Below are 13,355 nucleotides of genomic sequence, written 5' to 3' on the forward strand. Positions count from 1 at the left end.
TCCTGCAAACTGTGGTCAGAATGAGTAACACTTAAGCAAACACTTATTCGTGCCATAGACAAGGTGATTAACGGTAGCAGAATCAGGCTGTTGCGGGGCAGAAGCATCAACATCTTTGGATAAGCAGCATACCTAGTTCTGCACACTGCAGTGAACAGGAAATACTTCTGCAGTGACAGCCAGCATTGGGAAGGACAGCTGAGGAAGGTGTATACATTTGTCACTGTTTGGTGGGACAAAAGCTAAATCAAAACTAATAAAACTGGCAGTAGCTTATGTATTAGTATTTAGCTCCAAACACCAACCAAAGAAAAAGAGAAAACATGATTTGTTGTTCATCCATCCTAGGTTCCTTTGTCCAGTGGAGAAGAATTTCTGGAGTTATTCCAAAATGAAGATCTCCTGCCTGCTTGTGTTCAGTGCTATCAGCAACTCCACCAGGCCTATTTGACTTTTAAAAATGTCCTATAGGAGTGTGCTCTCAGACACTGCATACCCGAAAGGGAATGTCTGGTTAACAAATGTCTGCTGGTAAGAAAATTAGCCCAATGAGCTGTCTGTGTCCATGCATATATGTGAATCTCCCTGTTTCATTCTCCTCCACTCTCAGAGCAGAGGAAAGAAAATAAATTGTTACTTTTCCCCTCTTTCCTCTTCTAGTAGGTGACTGTTATGGACCGAACAGGATATATGTAAATGCAAGCTATTATATTTTTCTAACTATTTTTAGGATACATTCTGAACTACTTCGTTTTATTATATCATTACTTAGGCTTCAAGCCAAATAAATAAGGAATTCAGGATTCGTAATCATCAATATTGTTATAATCATAATATTTTTCATAATAACCATTTTACCTGTACATAGCAGATGGAATCTTGCCCCCACTAAAGTTAATGGAAGTTTTGCTATTGACTTCAATGGGGCCAAGATTTCACCTAGTCTCTCTCTTTCTAGAAGCATTAATACAGACTATAAACAAGGATCACTTCATCCAACACTGAAGTGCAACCTCTTATGGGGTGAAATTGAGCAGCAACTGTTTAACAGTGTATTATAATGCTTCACGAGAAGTGAAGAATGAATTATTCATTAAAACCTCAGTGCGGGAAAAGAACTGTTGCAATTCTTGTCTAAGATCTGCAGATGGGTTTAGGGCATATGAGCCCTGATCCTGTGACTGATAGCACATGGTCTGGCTGCTGCACCTACTCTGTTGCTTTCAATGGACTTCCATGTGGTGCAGCAGTCAGTCCATGCATTAGCATGTGCAGGATCAGAGCCGTAGTTAGGTCTCATCTACGTTGCAATATGGCAATGTGATTTAACTATGTTGTTACATAGCCATGTAGATCATTGACCAGTTTGATGTAGTGTAAAGGGGACCTAAAGTATGCACATCACACTCTTTACTTCTACATGTTATACTGGGTTCTAGAGAATAGCACTGGGCTAAAGTGTACTAAGACCCAAGAGGATCAAAAGTGTAGTGTCGTGAATTTAGATGACTGGCATAGTTTGGTGAGCTACATCTTAAGTAGTATAATCTCAGTAGGGAGGTCTCGTCTTGTGCAAGTCTTCTTGATTATGCTCCACAAATCAGTTTACCAAAAGGAACTAGTATAGGGGGTATGGGCTGTTTTGTTTTGGGGGCTGTTTGGGTTGAATTTTTTGACACTTCATGACAATGGAATGTAATGAATTTGTAATTTGAGGCTGAACATGTACATCTAGTGACAGAGCTGAAATTGCCATTGGTAATGTGAACAATTTGTAAGTTATAATTTGCAGCATTGCAGGCAGACTGTAAATAAACAGGGAAAAAAACCCTGAAGTGTTTATTTGAGGAAAAGGGCAAAATGTACATTTGAACTGTTTGTAAGTCAAAGAAAGGTAAACATCTTCTCAAAAACACATGGTAGCTTTAAAATTGAGGGGAGGGAGTAATAAAGGGCTGTCAGCACAGGGCAGATGTTGATCCTGATGATTTTACCCTTGCTTCCATTTGAGAACCAATGAAAAATTTGAGAACTGGAATAATAATAATAAGTACAATCCATCATATATTTGTATTGCATATTTACATTGCACAATATTGCACAGTTATAATGAAAGTGTGCAATTATTTTTCAGTGTGAAATTATAAACAATTCATCAATATTACAATAGCACTCAGAGGTCCTAGTTGATATCAGGGCCTCCTTACTGCACACATATATGAAGATGAGTTTCCCACTCCAAAGAGATTACACATTATACTGATTTGAACATCTAGGGCTAACCTGTGGGATTTCCAAAAATCTTGTGTATGAGGCACTGGGCAGTTGCATTGCCGTAGGAGTAGCACGTAGAATGAATTATATCTCTGTACTATTCCCTCCCAGCTTTCTTCTTGCTCTGTAGCGGGAGTAGCAATTTGCTGTGGGGCTGGTGTTACCAACAGCAAATTCCAACATCCTCCACACGAGCTTGAAGCTGCTACTGGGCTGGAGGTGATGAAGGGGTGGTGCCAAAGTTCCACCCATTGTCTGTACTTGCCCACCCACTCTCATTCAACCCGCTCGGGACGGGGTGGGGAATATTGGGAGCACATTGACCACTTATGGCACTAATACATGCAGTGGGTTCTCTAGCCTTTTTTTGAAATCTAACCCACAAAATATATTTTAAGGTGGATGTCATCTTTTTTTTTTTAATTTCATTTTGTTTCAGTTTTCTTAGGAACAGTTACAGTTAGATTTGGCAGCAAGTGACAAGCTGTGCGCACATCACAAGGGCCTCAGCACTCAGCTTTAGAACATCAACCCATGTAAACAACTGTTGTGGAAGAAACAATATCATTTGTTTATCCTTTGTCTTGGAAACAAAACAATACACAGGCAGATGGTAGCTAGAAGAACGGACAAAAACTAGAGATAAATAGCATTTTCTAGGCACTGGTGAATAATTTTTAGAAACCAGAAATACGGACAAAGTGCCTAATAATAGAAGTTTCATGTACAGTAGAAGCCAATGTTAAAAATATAATGAACTGGCCTGCAAAGCCCTGGAGCTGGGGGAATGCAAAGGTGGCATACAACACAGGTCAGGCAGGTTCAGTGGTACATAGATAGCACTGGCCACACAGAGATACCAGTTTTGCCACAGACCTTGACTCTAAAATAACTGTTGATATTATGTGGTATCTCTTGGCAAATATTAACATTTTAATGGCAATCATTCTAGATATAATCTAACAGAAGGCCTGCTCCTGTTCCCAGTGAAGTTAATAAAGATACTTATCATTTGTATTGCACTACCACCTGGAGTCCGCAGCTGAGACTGGGACCCCATTTTACTAGATACCAAAACACATGGGAAGGGACAGTCCTTGTGCGGAAAGTTGTATCATCTAAATAGCTAAGGCAGTGAGAGAGAGGATGTGTTATCATCCTTATTTTATAGATGAGGGATTGGACAATTAAGAGACTTTCCATAGATCAAACAGAAAATCTGTGGGAGACACCAGACACTGAAGCCAGCTCTTTGGTGTTCAAATGCAGTTCATTAACCACAAGGGCATCCTTATTCTTCACTGACATCAAAGGAAGCAGGATTAAGCCCATATTATCTTCAATTTAATGGATTTATTTGTGTAATGAAGGAAAGGCAGGACTGACACATCTTGGTACATAACTTATAATTCATAACCATACTCACACTTGGTGGCTCAACCAGAGTAATTTACAGCTAACTAGCTCTAAGAATAGTTGGCTTTGTCACAAAGATTTGTATTGTACAACATTAAGAATGTAGGGCAAAATTTGATCATCTCCAGCAGATCAGGAGCACAAGGCCTAGCCACCACCTATGTCCTACTTAAGGCAAGGATTTTTGCAGGCCTTTTGTTGATAATGGGCAGCAGGTTTAAAACAAATAAAAGGAAGTTCTTCTTCACACAGCGCACAGTCAACCTGTGGAACTCCTTGCCTGAGGAGGTTGTGAAGGTTAGGACTATAACAGGGTTTAAAAGAGAACTAGATAAATGCATGGAAGTTAAGTCCATTAATGGCTATTAGCCAGGATGGGCAAGGAATGGTGTCCCTAGCCATTGTTTGTCAGAGGGTGGAGATGGATGGCAGGAGAGAGATCACTTGATCATTACCTGTTAGGTTCACTCCCTCTGGTACACCTGGCACTGGTCACTGTCGGTAGACAGGATACTGGGCTGAATGGACCTTTGGTCTGACCCAGTATGGCCGTTCTTATGTTGTTCTTATGACTGTTGGATCAGCTGTGAATTTGACTTTTAACCCAAAACCTGGGAGACTGAGCCTCCACAATACCCATTAACTTCCATAAAAGTTGTGGGTGCTCAAGACTACTCAGATCAGGTCAATCTACGTTATGCAAACCTGGCTGAAGAGCCACACTAATCTTTTGTAGCTGTCTTGGCACACTTGCCTTTCTGAATGAAGCTTCATTGCAACAGAGTGCTCTATGTGCTGCTATATAAGGCCTGGCCTACACTAGGAAGTTAGGTCGGTATAACTACGTAGCTCAGAAGTGTGAGAAAACCACACCCCTACACCAACCTAACCTCCAGTATAGACAGTGCTAGGTTGACAGGAGAATTCTCCTGTCAATCTAGCCACTGCTTCCTGGGTAAGTGGAGAACCTATGCTGACAGGAGAAGCCCTCGATCACATAGGTAGCAGCTTCATGAAGTAAGTGGCACCACTGCAGCCTTTTAAATGTAAACAAGCCCTAATGATATTTATATAAACTGGGTTTTCTTAGTCCTAACATTTTTTTATAAATGTACCATAAATGGCTCAGAGTTTTAATATCAGCTGAGATTTATCTCTGCTGAGAATGTTGTCCTCAACAAGGCACAAGATTTTTTTGTTTTGCTTGGTTTGGTTTAAAGTTAAATCTGAGGACAGTTACTGTTTAGTAAAGAAAACATTACTGGTTATATAACAGAGAGAGCTAGGTCATCCTAGGTACTTTAACTGACTAGCCAAAATACAGGCTGTCCTGCTACAGGGCTGCTAAACAAAACAGAAATTTGAATACTTCAGTGAGAGAGAGAGAGAAGATTTCCTGAAGGCCTTGCTTTTAGCAAGGGAAGAACTAACTGTGTGTTAGTGTGTGTGCACATGTGTGTGTGTTGATGAAGTAGGTTGCATTCCTATATTACAAATGAGGGCCAGGAGGTCTGGGAAGGTTTGTATTCAGGGAGGGACTGCTATCTAGGGCAGCACCTGGTTGATCAAAGTGACATCATGCAGTTCAGAGCTCCAGGGGTTTAAGCACTGATAGCAGGCTGATGTGATGGGGATCTTCTACACAGGAAACTATTACTAGAAACACTTCATGAGGGGGCTAGGGAAGGAATAAAGAGAGAGAGAATGGTAAATAAGTGATTAATGTTATGTATAATCTGTATTTTCCTTAATATGGAATTATCTTTATTAGATGCAGATATGACCTCCAGACTATGTCTGTGTCTTGTAAAGGAACCTCTTAATAGTAGCCTCTGGGAATGGGCACCATGTTGACTATTTTCTCCAAATGTCCCACCTATTATTTTTATTCAAGTCTAGTATCACTAATATTCTGGTTCTATGTCTACCGCTGAGCACTATACTCTCTGCCAAAGTACCTAGAGATGCTTGAACCACTAGGCCTTTTCTCTCTGCTACCAGCCACAACTGGGAGAATGTTTGCCAGTGTGGCTAGACCAGTGGTTCTCAAACTTTTTACTTTGCACACCTCCTTGCCCCTGTGTGTGCCCCACCACAGTCATGGTTGGAACCTGGGACTGGCTGGGGGGCCATGGTTGGGGCTGTGGCTGGGAGCAGGGCCGTGGTCAGGGCTGGGGGCTGAGGCAGGGGCCAGAGTTGTGGCTGGGCTGGGAGCCAGGGACTGAGGCTGGGGCCATAGCTGGGGGCAGGTCTGTGGCCAGCATCAGAGCCGGGAGCGAATTCACAGCCGGGGGCTGAGGCTAGGGACAGGGATGGGTGAAGGGTGAGGGCCCAAGGCTGGGGGTGGGGCTAGGGCCATGGCTGGGAGTGGAGCGATGGCTGTGCTGGCAGCCTGGACCACAGCCAGGTGCAGAGACACAGCCTGGCAGGGAGTGGAGCCACGGCTGGGAGCTGGGGCCGGGGCCACGGCTAGGGGCAGAGCAGGACTGGGTGGCGCTCTGTCCTCACCCCTTGTGGGGGCTGGCCTGGGCCCCACCACGTCCCCTCAAATGTTTCTCTATGCCCTCCTAGGGGGGCGCGGCACATAGTTTGGGAACCACTGGGCTAGACACACACATGCTAGCTCTGCTTGAGCAGTACAGGCAGGGTCGCATAAGTGGTAGCTTGGGCCAGGAGGTCTGGGAAGGTTTGTATTCAGATGGCTAGCCCGAGATTCTACTTAAGCTACCCTTGTGTTCCACCCACAGACTTGTTGAGGGGATAGGAAAAGAAGATCCTTCAGTCACTGGAATCAATCCCTTTAGCAGTGGTCATTCCAGTCAACCTCCCCATAAGGCAAGATGAGGGGGAAAGAGCTAATCTACTGCTCTTCCAACTATCAGGAAGAAAAGGCTGAAGAGAAGAAGCCAGCAATATTATCTGGGAAAGGTGAAAATCAAATTCTTTTGAAATCTGAGTGATGGACCCCAAATTTATTCCTCAAGTCTAAATGTGGAACCCATTCATACATATCATATGGAATTCAAGGTGCTGATGGTTTTTGGTCTATAAAATCCTTTTCGTCACAGGCCTGGCCCCTGCCCCTCCTCCTCCACACGAGGCCCCCCCTCCCGGCAAGGATGAAAGCTGGAGCTTGGGCCAGGTAAGAGCGAACCAGGGAGCCCGGGCAGCTCTGCGGAGCTGCAGACCCTCCACCTGCCCGATGTGGGGGGGCCTGAGAGCAGTCCCTGGCCCATGTCTCCAGCCCCCAGCCTCCCCGCCCAGGGCAGGTGGAGGTTCCGCAGCTCCCCACAGCTGCCAACACAGCTCTTACCATGGCCCGGCTGTGGCTCTTTGGCTCCTAAGGCCCCACCTCCAGGACCAGATGGAAGCCAGAGGCAGGTCAGGATAAGAGCTGTGCAGGCAGCTGTCTGGAGCTGCGGACTCTCCACTTGCCTTGGGTGGGAGGCTCGGGGGCAGGGACACAGCTGGGGGCTGCTCTCAGGGCCCCCCACCTGGGGCGGATGGAGGGGCCCAGGCTATGGCTTCTGGCTTGGACGGGGAGCAGGGCCTGAAGGGGAAGAGGAGGGGTAGGGGTAAGGCTCTGGAGCGGGCGGGGCCTCGTGCTCCCCACACACACACACACACTTTTAGGAAGAGTCCGTCGCTAGAGCCCTGCAAATCTGTGGATATCCACTGACCATTTTTGCGGATAGTGGATCGGATGTAGGTACAACCGTGCAGGGCTCTACTCAGCAGTGGCGCCTGGCCCACGGTGTCCAGCTCGGGCAGCCCGGGGGGGGGGTGCAGCGCGCTCAGGGCCAATGGCTGGGGCTAGGTTGCAGGTCGGAGTCAGGGTTGTCCAGCACCCACTTGCCACGACAGCTTGGGCCCCTCAGACAGCACCAGCTTCCCCACTATGGCCTGACCTGACAGCACTGGCCATGCTCCCAGTCCTGGGCCTAGCCCACTGGCTCCTGGGCAGCAGGGCCCACCCCCGGCCAAGGGGATTGGAGCGGGCCTGGCCCTGACACCCACTCCTCCGCTCCACTGTGATGCAACATTCACTGCTCCTGCCATGTGCCATCGCTCGCAAGCCCCCGGGAGCAGCATGCGATGCGACGCCCCTTCCCCCAGCCCTCCCCTCTGTACTGCCTCTTCTCCTTGAGACCCTGCCCCTGCGCTGTCCCTTACCTCCAGTCCCCACCCTCATACTGCCTCTTCCCTACAAGACTCTGCCCCATCCCCACCCCGCTAGCCCTTGTGAGATGGTTTGCTGCTGCGGATGCAGATACAGGTAAAAGACAGCTAGCTGATCGCGGGTTGGATCGCGGGTTGATCCTGGCGGATGCAGATCCATCGCCCCTGGTCTACACTGCATCTGGGAATGAGCCTTCCACCCTGGGTCCACAGTCTTATGCTAGCAGGGATGCCTCCTCTTTAGTTACTACAAAATAACTTTTTCAGTACAACAGGTTCAATTTCAGAAGAAAAGTATTTCTATTAATATTGCAATGAAAAAACGAATTGGTTTAACTCTCAATGATTTCTGTAAATACCAACTGGTTGAGTTCAATATCTCTAGCTGTGAGAGAGAATTTTATTGCAAATAAAAAGAAACAGGAAGGATAACTGGTATTTTCTACAAAATAAACACGTTAGCAGATAAGTTTTCCAGGTAGCATTTAATCATATTTTTGAAATGCATTCCAAAATGTACTGTCCCCCACCCTACCCCACATCCCCACATTTCCTGTTATAATGTCTTTGCTGCATAGAAAAAAAAAGCCATACAAGACTTTAAGGGCAAAGTGGCCTTTTTTTCTTATACATAACAATACTAAGATGGACGTGAATTTGCAAAAGTAAAAAGAAATGATTGTGAATCTGCTTAAAAGGCTGCATTTTCTTGGTGAGGGGGAAACTCAAGCAACTTTTTCATCCATTTGAAACTCGATTTTGCAGAATGTACTTTGAGCCAAATTTCCTAAATGATGACAATGCAGGACTAGAGCGTGACCAGGATTTCATGCCACACAAGGGTGTGAAGGGATATAACTCCCCTTAAGCTAGGGTACCTAGGCCCTGGGTTCAGGTGTGTAGGAATAGGCAGCTGCTATATGTCTGCTTACCTTCACCCTGGAGCAGGGGTATGGAATGGGTGGAGCCTGGCTCCAAACCTGTTTCTTCCTGCTTCACTCACTGCCCAGCACAGCTGAATAAGTGTGGGGAAAGCAGCAATTTACTGCTAGTATACACCTGCAATAAATTACTACCCCCTCACTAGGTAGAAGCAGAAAATAGGGGAGGAATTGTGCCTCCGGGTGTGTCCCCTGGAGCCACTCATAGGGTGGGGCAGTTTACACACAACTCCATGCTCAGGACTGCATCTAAAATCAGAATTTGGTCCAAAGTGAGCTAATGATCAAAGCTGTCTAAATCAATGGGACTTGCAGTTACTCAGGATCAGGCCTTCTATTTGCAGGCAAGGCAGCTTTTGATAGTTCATACACGCACACACATTCAGCCACAGTTCCTCTTCTGAGCTCATCCCCCAGGCACCGAGCAGCTTCTGAGGCAGAAGTCTTCTTTGGAGCAGAGGCCTAAGGTTTTACATTGACTGCGACAACTACAGTGAAGATTTTGCCATTAAGCCATGCTGAATTTTTCGGAACACGCCACTGAACTCTGTTTAAGCATTCTTCATGTACTCCCTTTAACTGTAGCAGTGCCAAGCCTGAACTGGGAGCTCTGTCCTTCATTACACTCCTCACTTTGCTGCTTGCTCCCCTTCAGGAGTTAGCTTGCACCCAGGTTCAATTTCTTTCTCCAGGTCACATAGTAGGTGGGCTTCTTTGTGACATTGCATAGTCCATATTTTTCTTTACTGGAGCATACACAGTATGATTTTATGGCAGAGCATAATTTGCAATTCTCAGCCTCCAGTGAAAATGAATTGCTTGTCCTGCTGTGGCTTCCAAAAAGCCTTTCCCATAGTATTTTGTAATAAACTTGATTAGGATATATTAAATCCTCTCAGTTTAGTTTTAAGAGAAAAGGAGACAAATATTAAAAGCAGTTGGAGTGGCAGGTGAAAGGTGGCTGAATTTCATAAATGGTTTCAATTTCAATACAGGTATGTCAGTTTTTCATGGGGAGATGGATTTCAGTAGCACTTCCCACCTGTGGAAATTCTGGTGTTCATTTTTAACTTTTAATTAAAACCCAAACCAATAATATTAAATCAACAATGTTAAACATTTTCGGCCTCATTCCCATTTAAACTAAGTCCCCGCTACACTGCTCCATCCATGTCCAGGTTTAATATAAATGAGCATCAGGCCTTTCCCACTTTAATTTTTTAACATAAAGACCAAAAGCTTAATAGTAAAATGAGATGAATGAATATCTACTTAAACATCCAAATATGTCTGGTGATTTTCAGTGCCCAACTTGAGACACCTTAGGGGAGCCTGATGTTCATAAAATGTTGAGCTATCATTGTTTGACAGGCTAGCATCATTAATGTGTCTCAGAAATTTCCCCAAAAGTTTGAGGCACCCCAAATCCACTCATCACCGGTTAAAAATCTTGGTCTGGGGGCTCTGAGTCTAGACAAGGGGTCAGCAGGAGGTAAGATCCTAAAAGCTGTGCAAAGTAATATCTAATACAATATCTAAATTTGAGTAATATTAACAATAATATAATTAATGAGCAAACAGACTGAAAGAGTTAGATATTTTTTGCAATACTCATTTATCAAGGTCTTGTAAAAGCAGCATGTCTGCTTACACTGCCTATCATAAAACAATAAAAGCCTCTTGCTTCAAGGCATGAGCTGATCACCAGCTGTGGTTGGTAAGAAATTTCCCCCATGGTATGGTACTTCTCAAGTCATATGCATTGTGGAGTTAGTAAACTTTCCCTTGAAACATCAGGAATTAGTCATAGTCATAGACAGAATGCTGGACTAAATGGACCATTGATCTTTTTCAGTAAAGCATTTCCTATGTCCCAAAAGAAATTTAAACTTTTAATATGAATGAGGTCGTGGGGTAAATGGGATTAGGAAAAATTCTGCCAATTACCATTTATGATAATGGCCTCCCTTCACATAGGACTGTGTCCAGCCATGCCCCTGCAGGATTTATTGGTGGGTAGGGATGGGAATGGGAATGTCATGAATCCATGTTCTGATAACACATCAGATTCATAAAGTCATCCTGGTAATGAGTTCAACTGAACACATGCAGTATCAGGGGACAAAATTGTTGTATCCTTGGGGGTATCAGTTTTAGGAAGAAATCACTGGAGACACAGAGAGCTGTAAACCTTACAACCAGCCATTTATTGCCACACACTGAACTAAACAAGAACCAGCCAAAACTGGCTGGGCTATCCCCTAATAATCTAACTCAGTTGCCATAGCAACAACAAAATTCTATTACCACGACAACCAAATACACATTTCTGCCCCCTTAATAAGAACATCCCCTAAATAAAACAAACACTAAACTAGAGAAGGAGGGTAGACTGCCTCCGTTCCTGGCTAAACCCCGGGGATTATTTTGCCCCATAACCATGGGTTCACCTTAGCTAAAGATCCAGGCATTGAGGAGGCCTTCTATCTCTAGGTGGATTACAGTGGACTTCTGGTGTTGTTGCACCTGAAAGTGTCTTGGGCGTGGGCCTGACAATGGGCTCAGGGTTCGTAGAGCGAATGGGTGAGTATGTGGTATCAGCTCGTTCCAGGCAGAAGGGTTTCTCTGCCGCCGGTAGTAATGGAGAGGAAAAGTCAGGAACAGGTGACTCTTGATTCTGTGTCTCGCTGGCAGTGGTGAAGTCAGGTAACTCAACTGAAGATGTGTCCTGAGAACCAGTATGACCTAGCAGCAGCTGATCTACATGTCGCCGCCAGATGAGAGCCTTTGCAGTCAGGACTGTGTAGGAAACAGGTCCCATTTGAGTGATGACAGTGGCAGGGACTCATTTAGCTCCAGAAGTATAATTCCGAGCCAAAACCGACGGTCCCAGGCTAAAGGTTCGGTCTTTTGCTCTGGGTGCATGCCTGATGACTTGATCTTGCTAATGATGTTACACAATTTTTCGGGGTTCAGAAGGTTTCAGCAGATCAAAGCAAGTGCGCAGCTGTCGTCCCATCATTAGAAAGGCCATGGATGCCTTGGTCATAGCATGAGGTGTATTTCTGTAGGATACTAAGAAGATGTCCAGATGCTTTTGAATGGATAGTTGTCCCCATGTTGATTTCAAAGCTTGTTTAATTGTCTGCACAAATCTTTCAGTTAATTCATTGGTGGATGGATGATATGGTGCTGAAGTGATGTGGTTTATCCCATTTGTCTTTATAAAATTTTGAAATTCCTGAGAGACAAACTGCGATCCGTTGTCACTCACAAGTTGTTCTGGCAGACCAAAATGACTAGAGTCCTCGTAGTTCTTGGATAGTGCTCTCTGCAGTAGTGGACTGCATTATAGAGACTTCTGGCCATTTAGAATGGGCATCTACCACAATCAAGAACATGCTTCCTTCAAGTGGCCATTGAAGTTAATGTGAATACGTTGCCACGGGTTTTCAGGCCAGTTCTATTGGTATAGGGGTGCCCACTGGGGTGCGTTCCTCACACCCTGACATGACATACAAGCTCTTGCCTTCTCTTCAATAGCACTGTCCAATCCAGGCCACCAAAAATAGCTTTGTGCAATTTCCTTCATGCGCACTATTCCACAGAGACCGGAATGTAGCTGTTCTAACATCTGTGATCTCAGTGGTGGTGGGATAATGACACATCTCCCACACAACAAACAACCAGATTGGATCGATAACTCCGTCCACCTGGACAGGTAGGTAACAAGATCGGGTGAGACTGGAGAGGTTCATGGAGATGTTCCATGCATCACCAGGTCCATAACTTGGGACAATACTGGGTACCTGAGTAGCGGTGATTGGTGTATTCTCTACCTGTTCAAGTAAAAGATTTCCTTCGGGGCAATATCTCAATGTTTGAGAGACCATCTGCATTGCTGTGCAGAGTGGATTTCCGATATTTGATTTCATATGTATGTGGAGAAAGCAACAATGCCCAATGTTGCATACGACTAGCAGCTAATGGGGGAATGCCTGTGTGGGATCCAAAAATTGAAGTCAGGGGTCGATGGTCTGTGAGAAGAGTAAACTTCCGTCCGAACAGGTACTGATGAAACTTCCGAATTCCGAAAACGATTCCCAATGCCTCATGTTCGATTTGGGCATAGTTAGTTTCTGCTTTGCTTAGAGTGCATGAAGCAAAAGCAATAGGTCTCTCTTCTACCGAAGGCATAATGTATGACACGACTGCTCCCACTCCATAAGGGGATGCATCACAGGCCAACTGTAGGGGTAAGGATGGATCAAAGTGCGTCAGAACTTCAGAATTTAGCAATGCATCCTTAGCTCCATTAAATGCAACATCACAGGCTTCAGTCCACTTCCAGGCCTTGTTCTGCCCAAGGAGTTCATGAAGTGGTTTTAGCAGTGTGGCTAACTGTGAGATGAACTTTCCATAATAGTTCAATAGTCCTAGAAATGAGCGAAGCTGGGTAACATTTCGAGGAGGGGGAGCTTCCACAATAGCCTTAACTTTTGCAGGGGCCTTACGAAGACCTGTAGCATCAATGATGTGTCCCAA

This window comes from Terrapene carolina, unplaced genomic scaffold, assembly GCF_002925995.2.
Source record: "Terrapene carolina triunguis isolate 2854851 unplaced genomic scaffold, T_m_triunguis-2.0 Scaffold17, whole genome shotgun sequence".
NCBI lineage: Eukaryota > Metazoa > Chordata > Testudines > Emydidae > Terrapene > Terrapene triunguis.